This window comes from Lepidochelys kempii, chromosome 6 (assembly GCF_965140265.1).
Source record: "Lepidochelys kempii isolate rLepKem1 chromosome 6, rLepKem1.hap2, whole genome shotgun sequence".
Lineage (NCBI taxonomy): Eukaryota > Metazoa > Chordata > Testudines > Cheloniidae > Lepidochelys > Lepidochelys kempii.
In genome coordinates this window covers 6100048-6119022 of record NC_133261.1, presented here as the reverse complement: position 1 = coordinate 6119022, position 18975 = coordinate 6100048, and the positions used below count along the sequence as shown (strand labels likewise).

Below are 18975 nucleotides of genomic sequence, written 5' to 3'. Positions count from 1 at the left end.
GGAGGTCAGTCTAACAAGACAATTGAATTAAGAGTAGGATACTAAGCAAGGAAAAATCACTTTTGTTGTGGTAATGAGGGTGGCCCATTTCAAACAGTTGATAAGAAGGTGTGAGTAAGAGTAGGGGAAAATTAGTATGGGGGAAGTTAGGACTTTTGGCTGCAGAATTTTATTTCATTTTTTAATGAGATTGCGTCTTTTAGGTTTTGTGGCACACAAGCAGAGAAGTTTGCAAGACATTGCAAACTTCCAGCAAGAACAATAACACACAAGAGCCCCAAAATCAGAGGGAGAGAATGTAAGCTACTGCCTATAACAGAGAGGCACAAGTCTCTGGGTACCTGCTGACAGACTGCTGCTAAGCCCCCACTGAGCTGTCTAGCATACAAGTAGGTCCAGGAACCGTGCCCAAAATTTAAAGTCGCAGTATTCAATTTTAAAACAACCACAAATACACCAGAGCATCCAAATTTTCTGTTTTACAAGGTCTCTCCTTGTTTTGGAACACTGAGTTCTAAACATGCCATGGGGAATTTGAATCAAATTTCAGCTACTGATTAGTATGTGTTTGGAACAATCACTGCTGTGCATTCGGTGTTATGTTGTTGGTTTCTTTAGGAAATTTGAGGAAACAGGAGCACTGGGAAAGCCTGTTTCCCCCCCCCCCCCACACACACACACTGCACATTTGCTGCCCACTGGTGCTGCCTGAGCAGTAGCATTGTGACATCAGAGATAATCCACCACTCAGCGCTCCCTGCCTCCAGCTCCTTGTCACACCTGGGGAGAATGACTAGCCCCTGGCTGCCATGGCAACAGCTACCTGTGACAACTGCTTGTCCCCTTATGACCAGAACATCATCACAGAAAGGCAGTTTGTAATGAAACAGGACCAGATTTGCATAAGCAGGGCAGCCGCCTGCTGCGCTCATTTGGGTTTGTCCTGCGGTACAGTACAGTGTTTCTTCTCAAAGGGCCAGTGTTTGTTACTTTCCTTAGTAAGGGCTAGGTGAAAGTGATATGCAAAGATCCAGCTCTTTTTCTTGGATATTGTTTATCTGCTTCTTACAAATTGAGGATTGGAGCTTAGAACTTTCACGGAAACTCAAGTTGCATAAAATGAGTTTTGTTTTAATATAGTTTAATTCAATTATTTTCAATACTGTGTTCAACACAGCACTGAGTGGTGAAAAGGGACCTTCACAAAGATAAGAATGGCAATAAAATATATACTGAAAACAACAGATGATGAAGAGGTTCATTGTTTAAACAGCACTTATATAATAGTTTTTCTTTCTATTAAAAAAACTAAGGAAATTAACAAACCAAAACCCCTTCATTTAATGTTTCTTAGTTTAGCTTTCAATAATAAATTAAGCTGTCTAATAATTCGGATATACAAAGTCAAGGTTTTAAAAAGGATTAAAAGGTTACAACTTTTAGCATTCTCAGGTTAGCAAATGTCCAAATAAGTGTTGCCCTGGCACCCTTAATTCTGTCATCTTGTGCCTTTGTGTGATGATGCAGATTTTAGTTACATCATCCCATGTTGTTTTTTTCCCGTCAGGACCCTGCCTTATTCAGTGCACAAGATTTTCTGCTCTGGGGCTGTGTATCGCAGGAGTCTGTTGTCTGTAGGATCCCTGCCTCATTTATTGCAGAGTTAATGTTGTGTGGGCAACGCTCATTGTGGTATTTCCTATCTTGAAAGTGCTTGACTTTGAAACCTTTTAATCCTTTTTGTATTTTCTATTTTTTAAGGCTTACAACACTGATGAAACCAACCTTTATGACAAAGGGTATTTTTTTTTGTTTGTGACATATTATTTGTCTGTTTACTGTCAATAGTGTGTACTTTACAAGACAGAAAAACTAAAGACACTCCCTAATACAAAGAACTCATGATCTAAGGAAGACGGACACATACAGAGAAACCAGCATGTGTGAGGACTGGGAATTTCTTTTTCTCTCTTTCTTTTGAAGTCATTTATACTTAATTATTATTATTTATTAGTAAAGAAAGGGTGGTGCATTGGGGAAGTTGTGTGGTGAGGATGTTCCATGCCGAGGGAACAATATGGAAAGACACGAAGAATGGAATGGGAGAAAGAAACACCCATGTTATTGGTGCTAACTGTACTGGTAAAGCAGAAAGGGAGGGAGGTGATGTAGAAAAGGACAAGATTGCTGATTATGGCCTGTCTCTGTGAATAGCCCTGTACTGGGGTGGTTTGGCATTTTAAGGACTGGAGGCCTGAGCTCAGCCAACCCTAGCGGCTAAGAAGGCTCACCTGAACACAGATCAGCTGATTCTCTTACTGATCATCTGGGAGCAGAAGAGGAAGTGGCTGAGAGAATTGCAGGAGCTGCAGAGAAAGGAAGGAGCAGCAAGGAGGGCTAGAGACAGAGTCTGGCAATAACCTTGGAGGAAAGACCCCGAGAGCAGAGACTAAGGCCAGCAGCAAATTTGCCTTATGCTGTTCTTCTCCTTTTGGTTTGTTGTCTCTGGAAAATAAATAAAACCTGGCTGGAAGGACCGGCAAGACCAATCTGTTGTAAGTGCAGCTGTGAAACCTGGAGGAGGGAGAGATGGATGGCAGAGTTCTGCAGGACCACTCAGGCCACCAGGGGGTGCTTGGGAGGAGGTCATGAGCAGGGGAGGAGTGGGGTTTGGGAGGAGACTGCTCCACAACAGGGCTGAATGGGAACCCTGAATTTGTGCACCCACCAGCTTTCCTGATGTTTCAAGTTCTAGACTCCAACCGGTCGGAAGGTGACTGTTCAGAACCATCCATAAGACACATTTAATTGGGCTGCGAAGTTTCACAGACACAAGGTCATGTTCCCAGAGTTCAAATAAATTGGAAAACCAACATTGTACATTGCAAATGGCACCCTGGGCTGGCAAAGAGAATGGAACATGGCAGGTACCACTGTGGGAGCAGGGATGCTGCATGCCGGGGACCAAGTCATGCTCTCCGCCACACTGTTACAGACCCTTCAGAATCAGTGATGAGAATGATGGGGTCTAAGTTAGCTGTTACCACTCAAGGAAGTGATCTCGGAGTCATTGTGGACAGTTCTCTGAAAACATCCACTCAATGTGAAGTGGCAGTCCAAAAACAGGACAGACTGGCGGGAATAATTAAAAAAGGGATAGATAATAGGACAGAAAATATCATCTTGCCTCTCTATTAATCCATGGTACGCCCACATCTTGAATACTGTGTGCGGATGTGGTCGCCCCATCTCAAAAAAGACATATTGGAATTGAAAAAGATTCAGAAAAGGGCAACAAAAATGATTAGGGGTATGGAACGGCTTCCATATGAAGAGAAATTAATAAGACTGGAGCTTTTCAGCTTGAAAAAGAGACAGCTAAGGGGAGAAATGATTGAGGTCTATAAAATCATGACTGGTGTAGAGAAAGTAGATAAAGAAGTGTTGTTTACTACTTCTCATAACACAAGAACTAGGGGTCACCAAATGAAATGAATAGGCAGCAGGTTTAACACAAATAAAAGGAAGTATTTCTTCACACAATGCACAGTCAACCTGTGGAACTCCTTGCCAGAAGATATTGTGAAAGCCAAGACTATTACAGGGTTCAAAAAAGAACTAGATACATTCATGGAGGATTGGTCCATCAATGGCTATTAGCCAGGCTGGGCAGGGATGGTGTCCCTTGCCTCTGTTTGCCAGCAGCTGGGAATGAGCAACAAAGGAAGGATCACTTGATCATTACCTCTTCTTTTCATTCCCTCTGGGCACCTGGCACTGGCTACTGTTGGAAGACAGGACACTGGGCTAGATGGACTTTTAGTCTGACCCAGTATGTCAGTTCTTATGTTCTTATGTAATGATGTTAAATATACTCAGGGCCATTACACCAGCACAGTATAGCCACAAAATAGTGCAGTCTGGCCACACCCTGTCACAACTGGGCCCTGATTTTCTTCAAATGCGTTCACCTCTATCCACAGCTTTATTCCATAGCTTGTCTCTCTTCCTTTTAATGGTCATTTCTGAATCAGCTAGTGGATCATTTTCAAAGCATCTGGCCTGTGGAATCCATGTCTCAATCCAGAGTTTAGGATATTTGCCACAGAAGAGGAAAGGAAGGGGCAGGCCTTTGGGAATTCATATGACACAAATTTATTATTAATTCAACTCCCCTCCCTTCTATCTCCTTTTCATGAAAAAATGCCCTGCACTTTGAATGTCAGGCGTGGTATCTACGAGAAAGGACACACACACACCACACCAAAGGCGTCCCGATAGCTCGGTTATAAGAATATTCTTATTGATAATGGTAACCATTTTCTACATCTGTCTGAGCCGCATCACTGGACTCTTATTGATGGGTGACATCTTATTCCTGCAGTAGTGAATGGGACAGCTCATGTGGATCAGCATTCCCCAACATAAGTAAGGTATTTGCGATGTGTTTAAAGGACATATATGGCTCCAGATACTGCAACGATTGAGTATCTCACAACCTTCTCATGACTGTGTCCTCAGAACACCTCTGTGAAATAAGGAAGTGCTATTAACCCCATTTTACAGAATTTCAAATGAGGGGCTAAGTGACTTGTCCAAGGTCACACAGCAAATCTGTGGCAGAGATAGGAATTTAACTCAACTTCTAAATTCCAGGCTAGAACCCAGACTGCCAGCCCTTCCTTCCTGTTTGGCCTTTTGCTCTCAGTATTGATCAAAGTATTCGTTCACCCACTGCAACACTAGATATGCTCTTGGGTATAAACATAATGACGATAATCAAATATATTGGGAATATGTAAATACCAGCATCTGAAGACATCTCTTGAACATCAGTTGCAATGGGCATAGTTAGCAGACAAGAATAGTTTTGTGTCTGTAGAATTAAACTTTATGCTCCTTAACCCTTTTGCTGCTGTTCTTTGGGAACTCTCTTTTCTTGCAGCTCGTGAGACTGAGAGAGCCTTGCATTGTATTGGAGCATCTTGGCAAGACCCCCAGTTCCTGGTTCAGGATGGGAGGAGATATAGGCAGAGATGACTCTTCCCAACAAGGAAGAGTTAAGTAGTGCATCAAATTCTATGCCTTGATCTGAAGTCAATGGAAAGCTGTCATTGAGTTCAGCACCTTTGGCTCAGGCTCTTATGCCATCGTTAAACCAGTGAAATCTATAAAGTTATTCCAGATTTATACGTGTCTTGTTAAGCCCAGGATTTCTCTCAGTGTCTCCACTTCCACACTGCTATGGGATGTGCGAATAGCTGCTGAAAGAAATGTCATATTCTGAACAGAGATAACAGGGTTATTGTTCTGTATCATTATAGGTCAGAAATCAAGATGTGTTGAGAAGACATAAAGAGACTCAGATTCCTGGATTTTTTTAAAGTGACTTAAACATGCTGAAAGGAACAATACCTTCATCTAGTTGAACTTCCTTTATAAGATAGGCACAAGTCCCTCACCCCTTAATTTATCCATCGAGCCCATGAATTCTCTTTGAGCTATAGTATATGATATAGAAAGATATATCGCCTTGATTTTAAGACATTACGTGATGGAACATCTGCCACAGTAATAAGTAATTTGTTCCAATAATTAATTACCCTCAGGAAGAAAAGGTGCACCTCATATCTTGACTGAGTTTATTTAGCTTCCAGTCACTGAATTTTATGCCTCTGTCTGCAGAATTGAAGATCCTTACCCGATTGGAAATCTTTGTCCCACACAGGCACATATATAGCATGCTTAAGGCACTTCTTGACCTTCCCTTGGATAAACTAAGTAATAAAAATAAGATATATCAGTAGAACTCCTTATTTGCAGGGCCAGATCCTCATTTGCTGTCATTTGTGCAGTTCCTTTGACTTCAAGTGACTTCAATGAAAGTATACAACAACGTAGGGTTTGGAACTCAGTCCCTAAAACACAAGCCAATATTTGAGGTGTATAAGAAGAATTTCAGCTGTCAGCAGTAGAGCTCTTCAGAGGACAATGATTGCCAGGGGATGTTGTGAGGCCAAAAGTATAACTGGGTTTTTAAAAGAATTAGATAAGTTCTTGGAGGATCGGTCCATCAATAGCTATTAGCCAGGATGGTCAGGGACGCAATCCCATGCTATAGATGTCCCTAAACTTCTGGCTGACAGAAGCTGGGAGTGGATGACAGGGGATGGATCACTGGATAATTGCCCTGTTCTGTTCATTCTCTCTGAAACATCTGGCATTGGCCATTGTGGAAGACAGGTCACTTGGCTAGATGGACCATTGGTCTGACGCCGTATGACTAGTCTTATGGTTCTATGTGATGGGCTGGGTGATGCTTTCTGTTAAGACGGCTGGTGCTGGTAGCTGGGTGTGGCTCTGTTCTTTGCCCCCTTCCTCTGCCTGCACAGCTCTGGGATTCTGCTGCTTCTGTAGGCCATGCAGGAGGCTCCCCAGCCTTTAAAATTGCTCTGTCCCCTGCCCTGGGTCCGAGCTGTGTTTTGGGCTCAGATAAAACCAAACGGTGTATGGGTGAGGGCAGAAAGGGGGTGGCAGCAGACAGAGGCAGAAGGGAACAAATTACATGAAAAAGAGGGAAATGTTTGACTGGGTGTCATGGGTCTGAAAGGCAGTGGGCCTAGGGGTTAGGCTGGGATTCCACAGATTAGTTCAATCTCTCCATTTCCTGAGGGGAACTCTGCTGCGTCATACGTATGAAATCAAAGAATCTTAGCAGGAGCCTGGCAGGTGTTTGAAACTTGCCCGAAGTTCAATGTTCTCACTTTTACAGTCGTGACTGGAGGTGCAAACCGAGACCAGAGCCCCATTGTGCTGAACACACAGCCACACCACAGTGACTCACTAGCTCTCTGAGGACATGTCTACACTGCAGTGTAAGCCCTGGGCTGTAGATCTCACATTTGCAAAGCCTGAGTTTGTTAACGTCGGGTTTGAGAATCTACACTCATTTGTAACCCCAGGTTAGGGATTGTTGTACCCTGGATCCCAAACTGGGGCTCCAGCATCTACACGGCATTATGTGATTCCCATTTCAAACACCCAGATCCCAGAGTTCCTGGCGCACTTCCAAAATGTGACCACTCTAGCTCTTTGTTCGTGGTGCAGTGTGGGACAGTTTCCTATTATTTATTGTCCAGAGGACAAAGAAACTCAGCCTTTGGGATATTTTTGGCTGACTCCCAGAGCAGGAGTCCAGAGGGGCTGCATCTACACTGCAAACCAATAAAAAATGTAACCCCTGGGTTTCAGCTTGACTCAGGCTTAGACCTTCTTTCACTGTGGGGTCCTCGGACCCGGGCTTTGAGCCCTTGGTTAGTGTAATTTATGTGGAGATGGAAGGGCGCTTGAGTTGACTTGAGCATGAGTTCAAACCCTGGGCTTACATTGCAGTGTGGATGTACTCTGAGGTGACTGGTGCTTTAGGTATTCACTGTTGTAATTCGCCATGCCCAAAAGTTTCAGAAATGGCCAGTGCTTTTGGTGCCCAACTTCAGTCCCCTCGATCCCTCATTTCCAGAAATAAAAGATCCATCACTCCAGCTGAAGTCAAGGGGAGCTGCAAGTACTCAGCACTTAGGAAAATAGGGCCCAAGGTCTTTTACATTGAGATCTCAATAATTGTGGCATTCACCAACAATGACTATAAGGTCGCTATCTTAAAACAAAAAAACTTCGAATCCAGACTCCAGCGAGAAACTGCTGAATTGGAATTCATTTGCAAATTGGATACTATTAATTTAGGCTTAAATAGAGACTGGGAGTGGCTAAGTCATTATGCAAGGTAGCCTGTTTCCTCTTGTTTTTTCCTACCCCCCCCCCAGATGTTCTGGTTTAACTTGGATTTATACTTGGAGAGTGGTCAGTTTAGATGAGCTATTACCAGCAGGAGAGTGAGTTTGTGTGTGTATGGGGGTGGGGGGGATGTGAGAAAACCTGGATCTATGCAGGAAATAGCCCGACTTGATTATGTAAAGAGTTGTCACTTTGGATGGGCTATCACCAGCAGGAGAGTGAATTTGTGTGGGGGGGTGGAGGGTGAGAAAACCTGGATTTGTGCTGGAAATGGCCCACCTGTTGATCACTTTAGATAAGCTATTACCAGCAGGACAGTGGGGTGGGAGGAGGTATTGTTTCATATTCTCTGTGTGTATATAAAGTCTGCTGCAGTTTCCACGGTATACATCTGATGAAGTGAGCTGTAGCTCACGAAAGCTCATGCTCAAATAAATTGGTTAGTCTCTAAGGTGCCACAAGTACTCCTTTTCTTTATCCTTGAAAATGTGTCTGTATGTGTTTGTGAGTTTAGGAGTTGCAATTAAAGACCAGGTAATTTAGGTGACCAAAGAGTTATGTGCGTGTGTGTGGGGTGGGGGCGGGGGCGATTTTTGGTGTGAGTACTGACAAAATATTATATCTGAGTGAGCATTCATGACATTCTCCCTTTCAACAGACAAAGTTTTCAACATAATTACATGGACACAAGTGTCTCCAGGAAAACAGATGAGTTGGGCTGTGGATCTGATTGAAGCAAAATCACAACATTTATTTGAAAAATTATCTGTCAATGTTTTTGGAGTATCAAACCAGCCCTGGTTATTGCTCATGACTCCATGGTTGCAGTGTGAACTTTTCCCTTTTATTCAGTAATTCTAAGCAATATTTGAATCACACTCTTACATCTTACACTGAAAAATCAATTTCAAAGTATTTTACTATCGGTACAGGGGAGCCAAACCATCATTTAATAACTGACATGGCCTTTTTATGCACATAAGGTGTCTGCTCAGAAAAGCATCTCTGTCTGAGGCAGCACTTAAATACATGTTTAACTTTAAACATATGGTTATGTCCCACTGAAGCCGAAGGGAGACATACTTAAACATGTGCTTATGGACTTTCTGAATCAGAGCACATGGCCTAGTTTACACTTAGGGAACAGGTCAATCGAAGCTACATAATTTGAGTTTTGTTAGTAGTGTCACTCAAATAGGCGTAGCTTAGATCTACTTATTGCTGGGTCCACACTTCGCTGAGTCTACAGAAGAAACTCTCCTGTTGACTCCCCTTACTCATCTCATTCTGGTGGAGTACCAGAGTCAATGGGAGAGCAATCGGGGTCGATCCAGTGAGTCTTCACTAGACCTGCTAAATTGTCCCCCAGTGGATCGATCGCCACAACATTGATCCACCCCATAGTGGAAACAAGCCCTATGTGTGCAGAGCAGCCATTGAAGGATTTGGTTTTCCTATTAAGACACCCTTTGGGGGAAAATGGGCCCTCAATTTTGTCTCTATTGCTCTCCTTAGGGCATCCATCACATCCTTGTTCCTCAAGCTGTAGACGAGGGGGTTCAGCATGGGGATCACCACCGTGTAGAACACTGAGGCCATTTTGTCTGTGTCCAGCATGTAGCTGGCACTGGGTCGGAAGTACATGAAGAGAATTGTCCCGTGGAACATGGAGACGGCCGTCAGGTGGGAGGTGCAGGTGGAGAAGGCTTTGCACCTGCCGTCGGTTGAGCGGATCTGCAGCACAGTTGCAATAATTTAGATGTATGAGATGAGGATGGTCCCAATGCTAATCACCTCTATCAGACTGCCAAAGAGGAAAACAAGTAGCTCATTGACATAGGTGCCAGAAGGGGACAGCTTTAGAAGTGGGTTCATATCACAGAAAAAATGATTCAGGAGATTGGAGTGGCAGTAGGATAATCTTAGCAAACCGCTTGTGTGTATCACAGAGTTCAGGAAGGCCCATAGATATGAACCAGCTGCCAGCTGTAGGCAGTGCTTTGGTGACATGATGACTGTGTACAGCAGCGGGTTACAGATGGCTACATAACGGTCGTACGCCATTACTGCCAGCAGAAGGCACTCAGAGATGGCAAGCAATATGAAGCTAAAATATTGGATGATGCAAGCTGTGTAGGAAATAGCTTTCCTCTCTGCTAAGAAGCTCATTAGCATCTTGGGAGTGATGACTGTGGAGTAACAGACATCCATGAGGGACAAATTCTTGAGGAAGAAGTACATGGGGGTGTGAAGTCGGGGGTTGATCCTGATTAAAACCATCATCCCCAGATTCCACACCAGGGTGATACCATAGATCACTAGGAACACTGCGAAGAGGGGGACCTGCAGCTCCAGACGATCTGTCAGTCCTGTGAGAATGAACTCGGTCACTGCAGTACAATTTCCTCCAGCCATTCATTCAGCCTTGGGCGCTTGCTGCGGGATCAACCATAAAGGAAGGCATTAGTTCTTATGCGAATTGTGTATGCTAATATAAAGAACTGTGGTCATATGCACAGAGACCCTTTGAGTTATGGAATGGAACCTATAACAACTGATGGGAAAACCCAGAACTCCTTCACTTCTTCTAAGGGAGAAAAAAAAATCCTTTATCTGTAGGAAAGTGCATTATTCTGCTATTTAGTCTGATTTATATTTTGACCCTGATTCGGCTGATATTTTAATTTCACTGATCAGTGTAGACTTAGGATCCGTGGATCTCCATTATGCCTGTGGACAATAACATGGATAGGAGGAAGACACAGAGTGCATCACACTCTCTGGTTATTGGGTGACAGTTTCCAGCACCGAAATTTGCCTTCATGTTTTTAAATCATTGGCAACCAGGCAGTACACAGTATGTACATACATTCATTGAGGAAATAGTTCAAAAATGGAACTTCCAAATGTATCCCTTCTGGACACTACAGCCATGCTGACTAAATCCTGAAGCTTCTTGTTCTTTGGCTGCTGAAAAATTACCACACATACACTTCTAATGATCAGACTAAAAGTGTGTAGCCAGGGGTGAATATTTGTGAGAAAATTAACCACAGTGAACATATTTTCAGAAACATATATTTATAATGATAAGAAAAAATATTGTCAGAATAGATTTATCTTTTAACCTAACTTTATAGAGATAAGAATAATAATATTCTTATTATGATTATTGAGTTGGGATCAAACTGCCTATAAACCTGTTTCATCCTATGTGAATGTATTATGGGTGAGTTGAGAAGTTGGGAAATGTCTGTAGATCCTAGGAGTGCTGTTAAGCAGAACTACAAAGAAACTGTAGGGATTTGACAGCTTTATATAGCATAGTGTATGGATCTGGATGCCTAAGGGATACTAACATTATGCTTCAGGGCTTAAATGAATCTCTAACTATTAGAGTTCAGGGCGAGATGCGGGGAAGGGCTGATTATTCCACATCTGAATATTAAAGGTCATTAAACCTTCTTTTGAAACATCTAGTACTAGCCACTATCAGAGACAAGACACTAGATGGAGTTCAGGTCTGATCCAATCTGGCAATTACTGTGTGTTTATTCAGTGTTTCATAAAAAGACCGGTGAAGCCAAATGCCCCTGCAGACCAAATTCCTTCTCAAGAGAGACTCTGAACCAGAGATCAGAGAGCTTAATAGAAATTTGCTATAATGTAACTATTTCCTACCCCCACTTTTAAAGGAAGAGCAGGATTGATGCTAAAAGAGCTCTTCTGTCTGTTCATATAGCTCAGATCTATCTATCTATCTGCAAGCAAAAAGTTCTCTCAAAAGAGGATGTCAAATTCCCCTTTATATAATTCAAGGACAGATGGAGTTAAAAACATCAGAGAAAAGATTAATGTAAACACATTCTACATAATGCTCAGTAGAGCAACTGAGCTGGCCATATCACTGAAAGCCCATTCAATTCACGGAAATGATTTATTTTCATTGGACTCAGCTCACCACAACCAAACCTCCACACAGCAGTCAGAGAAAGAGCTGAGCCTTACACTGTGCCCTGAAAACGCAGAGTTCTGACCTGCGTACCCAGGGAAATGACGTCCAGGTTTAGAAGAGTCCCCAGTGAGAATGCTCAACCATCACTCCCCACATATTTAATCTTGGCCTCACTGAAGTCTATGGCAAAATTCACATTAGTTTCAGTGACCCAGGATTTCTTCTTAGGTGTAATATCCCCTCAATTTAGTGGATAGCTGCATTGGGCAATATCTGTGCTTGGGCTGAGTTTCTCATGACAGAGAACATGTCAATAATCCACTCAGAAAGTCACCCAAGGTATGGACTACGAGAGAGAAGTCATGTGAAAGACTCAGAACAATCTCCTTTCTGTTCTCACATCTTCTGATGTCCTCACCAGAGAGCAGTGCCCCTTCCAGAGTATAATTTTATCCTGAAAGAAAAATATGGCTGCATTTCAGATTCCAATAATCAACAAGTTGACTTCTGCAAATTTCTATCTTGGGCAAGGTAACTTGAAGAGAGTTTTTCCTGATGTAAAAACAAAAGGAGAATTCAGTTCTATTGTAATGTTAATAATGTTCACTCCTACCTTCTGAGAGATGTTGTCTTTCATGATTTCAAAGTATAGGATGGAAGTATGTTTTAATGTTTGGCATAGCATCGTTTTGAGAGAGAATCCCTGCAGCACTTTTTAGCTCTGATCATCAAGACAAGCATGGGCAGACTCATTAAAATATACCATATTTCTCTTGGGGACAGGGGATAATCACATGTAGATGCATTATCTTTAAAAGTTTTGCAAAGGTTTCTGCCACTGAGGAGATATGGGCTCTGTGGCTGATGTAGAACCCATCCCCTGGCTCCCTGACCCAGCGCCTGTCACACGAGGCAGGTTGGAGCAATCCAGGGGAAGGTCAAGGTATGGCCAGCCTTGCATTATTATGTGGTTATACTGTGCTGGTCCTGAGTAGGTTTAACATCATTCTCATCATTGATTCCCAAGGGGCTCTAACAGTGTGGTGGAGAGCATGACTTGTTCCCCGGCATGCAGCAAGCCTGCTCCAGCAATGGTACCTGCCATGTTCCATCCTGTTTGCCGGCCCAGGGTGCTACATGCAACGTATGATGCTGGTTTTCCAATTTATTTGAACTCTGGGAGCATGACCTTGTGACTGTGAAACTTTGCAGACCAATTAAATGTGACTTATGAATGGTTCTGAACAACCGCCTTCTGACCAGGTTGGAGTTTAGAACTTGAAACGTCAGGAAAGCTGTTAGGTGCACAAATTCAGGGTTCCTGTTTGGCCCTGTTGTAGAGCATCTCCTCCCAAACCCCACTCCTCCCCTGCTCATGACCTCCTCCCAAGCATCCCCTGGTGGCCTGAGTCTATCTGTAGCACCCTGCAATCCATCTCTCCCTCCTCCAGACTCCACAGCTGCACTCACAACAGATCAGTCTCACTGGCCCTTCCAGCCAGGTTTTATTTATTTTCCAAGAGACAACTAACCAAAAGGAGAAGAACAGCATAAGGCAATTTTTCTGCTGGCCTTAGTCTCTGCTCTCGGGGTCTTTCCTCCAAGGTTATTGCCAGACTCTGTCTCTAGCCCTCCTTGCTGCTCCTTCCTTTCTCTGCAGCTCCTGCAATTCTCTCAGTCACTTCCTCTTCTGCTCCCAGATGATCAGTAAAGAATCCACTGATCCGTGTTCAGGTGGGCCTTCTTAGCTGCTAGGGTTGGCTGAGCTCAGGCCTCCAGTCCTTAAAATGCCAAACCATCCCAGTACAGGGCTATTTACAGAGACAGGCCATAATCAGCAATCTTGTCCTTTTCTACATCGCCTCCCTCCCTTTCTGCTTTACCAGTACAGCTAGCACCAATACCATGGGTGTTTCTTTCTCCCATTCCATTCTTCGTGTCTTTCCATATTGTTCCCTCGGCATGGAACATCCTCACCACACAACTTCCCCAATGTGCCACCCTTTCTTTACTAATAAATAATAATAATTAAGTATAAATGACTTCAAAAGAAAGAGAGAAAAAGAAATTCCCAGTCCTTACACATGCTGGTTTCTTTGTATGTGTCCATCTTCCTTAGGTCTTTGTATTAGGGAGTACCTTTAATTTTTCTGTCTTGTAAAGTACACACTATTGACACTAAACAGACAAATAATAGATATGTCACAATCAAAAAAATACCCTTTGTCATAAAGGTTGGTTTCATCAGTGTTGTAAGCCTTAAAAAATAGAAAATACACAAAGGATTAAAAGGTTTCAAAGTCAAGCACTTTCAAGTTAGGAATTACCAGAATGAGCGTTGCCCACGCAACATTAACTCTGCAATAAATGAGGCAGGGATCCTACAGACAACAGACTCCTTCAATACACAGCCCCAGAGCAGAAAATCTTGTACACTGAATAAGGCAGGGTCCTGACGGGAAAAAAACAACATGGGATGATGTAACTAAAATCTGCATCACCACGCAGAGGCACAAGATGACTGAATTAAGGGTGCCAGGGCAACACTTATTTGGACATTTGCTAACCTGAGAATGCTAAAAGTTGTAATCTTTTAATCCTTTTTAAAACCTTGACTTTGTATATCCGAATTATTTGACGGCTTAATTTATTGATGAAAGCTAAACTAAGAAACATTAAATGAAGGGTTTTTGGTTTGTTAATTTCCTTAGTTTTTTTAATAGAAAGAAAAACTATTATATAAGTGCTGTTTAAACAATGAACCTCTTATTCATCTGTTGTTTTCAGTATATATTTTATTGCCATTCTTATCTTTGTGAAGGTCCCTTTTCACCACTCAGTGCTGTGCTGAACACAGTATTGAAAGTAATTAAATTAAACTGTATTAAAACAAAAGTCATTTTATGCAACTTGAGTTTCAGTGAAAGTTCTAAGCTATAACCCTGAATGTGTAAGAAGCAGATAAACAATATCCAAGTAAAAGAGCAGGAATTTTGCATCTTATTTTCACTGAGCCTTTACTAAGGAAAGTAGCAAACAATTTCCCTTTGAGAAGAAACACTGTACCGTACCACAGTACAAACCCAAATGAGCCCAGCAGGCGGCTGTCCTGCTTATCCAAATCTGGTCCTGTTTCATTACAAACTGCCTTTCTGTGATGATGTTCTGGTAAGAAGGGACAAGCAGTTGTCAAAGGTAGCTGTTGCCGTGGCAGCCAGGGGCTAGTCATTCTCCCCAGGTGTGACAAGGAGCTGGAGGCAGGGAGCGCTGAGTGGTGGATTATCTCTGATGTCACAATGCTACTGCTCAGGCAGCACCAGTGGGCAGCAAATGTGCAGTGTGAGTGTGTGTGTGTGTGTGTGTGTGAAGGTGGAAATAGGCTTTCCTAGTGCTCCTGATTCCCCGCATTTCCTAAAGAAACCAACAACATAACACCGAATGCACACTAGTGATTGTTCCAAACACATACTAATAAGTAGCTGAAATTTGATTCAAATTCCCCATGGCATGTTTAGAACTCAGTGTTCCAAAACAAGGAGAGACCTTGTAAAACAGAAAATTTGGAGGCTCTGGTGTATTTGTGGTTGTGTTAAAATTAAATACTGCGACTTTACATTTTGGGCACGGTTCCTGGACCTACTTGTATGCTAGACAGCTCAGTGGGGGCTTAGCAGCAGTCAGTCAGCAGGTACCCAGTGAATTGTGCCTCTCTGTTATAGACAGTAGCTTACAGTCTCTCCCTCTGATTTTGGGGCTCTTGTGTGTTATTGTTCTTGCTGGAAGTTTGCAATATCTTGCAAACTTCTCTACTTGTGTGCCACAAAACCTAAAAGACGCAATCTCATTAAAAAATGAAATAAAATTCTGCAGCCAAAAGTCCTAACTTCCCCCATACTAATTTTCCCCTACTCTTACTCACACCTTCTTATCAACTGTTTGAAATGGGCCTCCCACATTACCACGACAAAAGTGATTTTTCCTTCCTTGGTATCCTACTCTTAATTCAATTGTCTCGTTAGACTGACCTCCCACTTGGTAAGGCAATGCCCATCCTTTCATGGGCTGTGTATTTATACCTGCTACTGTATTTTTCACTCCATGCATGTGATGAAGTGGGTTCTAGTCCACAAAAGCTTATGCCCAAATCAATTTGTTAGTCTCTAAGGTGCCACAAGGACTCCTCATTGTTTTTGCTGATATAGACTAACATGGCCACCACTCTGAAAAAAATTGAAAGTTTTCCAGGAGAAGATTTTTTTCAGCTGGGAAATGTTGATTCCTTGAAATTGACACATTCCTTGGGAACACGTCCATCTCAATGACATTTTGTTTGGTGGGGGTCCCGACCAAAATGGGATCATGGGGGAGTTCAGAGGTTGTTCTAGGAGGGGGTCACAGCATTGCCACCCTCACTTCCGTGCTGCCTTCAGACCTGGGCTCTGAGGGCAGCAGACAAGAATCTTTATGAAGTTAGAGGAGGTTCTAAGATGTGCGGGTGGGTCCCTGCATCTGAGAGCACCTCAACTGGCGGCTCCTACCTACTAGTCCCCTGGCAATTTAACTCAAGGGTCAATTTGGCTGCATCCAGAAAAATGGACCCCTGAGCCCCAGAAGGAAGTGCAAGGCAAGCCCTGAGCCCCAGCTGCAGATGCCGGGCAGAAGCCCCGAGCCCAGGCACCCAGAGTGCGAGCAGGAGTGAGTAGGGGCATGAAAGTCCTGAGTTCAGCATCCCAGCCCTGGCTGCAACCACGGGGGTCAGAAGCCCTGAGCCCAGGCACACAGAGATGTGGCTGGAGCAGAAGTTGCCAAGGCCAAACCCCTGAGCCCAACACAGGGCTGATGCAGTGCACTCTCTTCTGCATGCCTCTGGTGCGTCTGATATCCCCAGCCCAGCAGACAAACAGCTCGGAGGACCCTACTGGCTGGGGGGATTCCAGCAGGATGGGAAAATTGGATTTCATGGGGCAGGGCTACTTGGATCTGGCCAAGAAAGGCACAACAGGAACCAATGGCTGTCAGTTGAAGTCAGAGAAATTCAAATGAGACGTAAGGCACACATTTTTGACAGGGAGGGAGACTAATGCCTGAAACAAATTACCCAAAGAAGAGGTGGATTCTCTGTTTCCTGGTATCCTCACATCACAACTGGTTATCATTCTGGAAGGTGCCATGGCACCTTTTCATGAATTACAAGCAATTGGGCTTAATATGGTGGTAAGCGTGTGAAATTTCATAGCCAGTGAAATAGAAGATGGATTAGGAGATCAAATAGTTTCACAATCTATATCTGTATGGAAAACCCAGTTTAGGGTGAGGAATAGACTCTGCTGTTTTACTGGGTGGCCTGCTTGCTCCCCAGAATCAATAATGAGCAACTGGGGAGATCCAGGGTGCAGCTCAAACATGCATCCGGGCAGGCCAGGGGCAGACATCAGGCCTGCAAGGCAAAGGTGAGTGTGGCAGTGACTTCACAAAAGGCATTTGGAATTCAGCCTATTGGGCAAAGATGATGAGGTGGGTGTGACCCCACAGAGCTCCCTTGACAACAGCCCGGCAGGACAGGGCTGCGGGGCAGGGGGAACCTCGGAGACCCCTGTAGCCTTGCTGCAGCAAGCCTCCATCTCGCGGTCTCCCGGTGAGGACCAAGAGACGGTTGGTGTGGAGGAGATTCTCTGGGATTGTTTTCATTACTGTGTTGATTGTGTGGAAAGAAATCGTCATCTATATAGAAGGTAAGAAAAAATATAGGCTCTAAGTAGAAGATGGGGGACTCTATCCTCGCAAATTCAAAGGCATCACCATCCTCCAAGTAAAAAAGTTTTTCCTAATATCCAAGCCTTCTACACTGCAACTTGAGATCATTGCTCCCTGTTCTGTCATCTGCCAGCTCTACGAATTTCATGAGAATCAAACTTTCATTAGGAAAATAATTCAGAAATACAAATACAAAAAGCTTGGAGTGAAATCAGTCCATCCTGATCTTTAGTATCTCATGGTGTGGGCCTCAGAGGCCAGACTGAGACCCTTATTGGCTAGGGAAACCCAGGAAGCCCGCAAAAAATTCCAGTCCTCTTAGCAACCAAGCCTCCATAATCCAAGGAACACCTGAGGGCTACGGGAGATAGAGGAGTGCTGAGAATGTCTAACTCATGATTGTAGATACAGAGATGTGTTATTGGCTTTGGATGGGGGACAAGTGTCAAATCTGTCGGGATTCTTGCCCCAAACAACCATTGCTTATTGTCCTTTCGAGCACAAGAGCTCTAACATGCCTGACGTGCTTAAATCTCTAGCCCGCTGGGACTTAGAGAATTTTTGCCAACCCCATGATACAGAGGGAGAGTGAAAAGAAGTGACCTCTCTTTGGTCACGCACCAAGGTCATGCTACAGCTAGAAAGAGAAGCATAAGAAAAAAGTTGAATCAAAATGTTTTGCATTTAACACTGATTTCTTAAACAAAGGAAATTTGAAGGGTGGTTAGTGAATTAAAATGATACGTTCTGGTCTCCACATGATTCTAGATTTAGGAACTCGTAGATCCATCCCCTGGCACCTAGTTTTTATCCATAGATTGAGGGAGGAAAAGAAGTTTGCCTGTTTTGTGAACTCCCAATGGCTTTCTTGAATTTCAATGAACTAGCCATTGAACTGAACTCTTTGAATAAACTGAAAGGAAGACAATATTTTCTGCACCTTCCAAGGAAGCTATTGCTGTCCAAAGCTGGGTTAGTGTTTCAGCTAACTTTGCTTCCAGGGCCTTAGCTATCATGTCAGTGGTGTGACTGTCTTTAAAACTTGGCAGTGAACATGTTCCACTTCATGTTATTTTTTCCTCTTTTATTTAAATTATCTAAGAGATTCTCAAAAATGTCTCCCTCAATTTAAAATAGATGATTTTTTTTTGTCAAGCTGGGCCTTACAAATCTCTAAGGAAGAAGATTCCACCACCTCCATAGGTCACACTCAGGGCCAGGGAGGCTGGGAGTAGAAGAAAATCACCAATGAAAACCAGGAGTCCAGACTCCCAACCCCCTGCCTCAGTCATGACAACAGGTCACACTCAGAGCCAGGGAGACTGGGAATCGAGTCTCGCTGGCACTTCCCAGCTCTGGAAGGGAGTGTTCCTCTAGTGGTTAGTGCGAGAGCCTGGACAAAGGCTCCATCCCCGGCTCCATCCCTGACTCTGTTTGCGACCCTGAGGCAGTGGCTTCTCCTGACAAGACCT

The 18975-nt window shown here is 43.5% G+C and overlaps 1 pseudogene; it reads right to left on the bottom strand.

The window, feature by feature from the left end:
- Positions 1–9210: 9210 nt before the first annotated feature.
- LOC140912775 (olfactory receptor-like protein COR4) lies at positions 9211–10209 on the bottom strand (annotated as a pseudogene).
- Positions 10210–18975: the final 8766 nt, after the last annotated feature.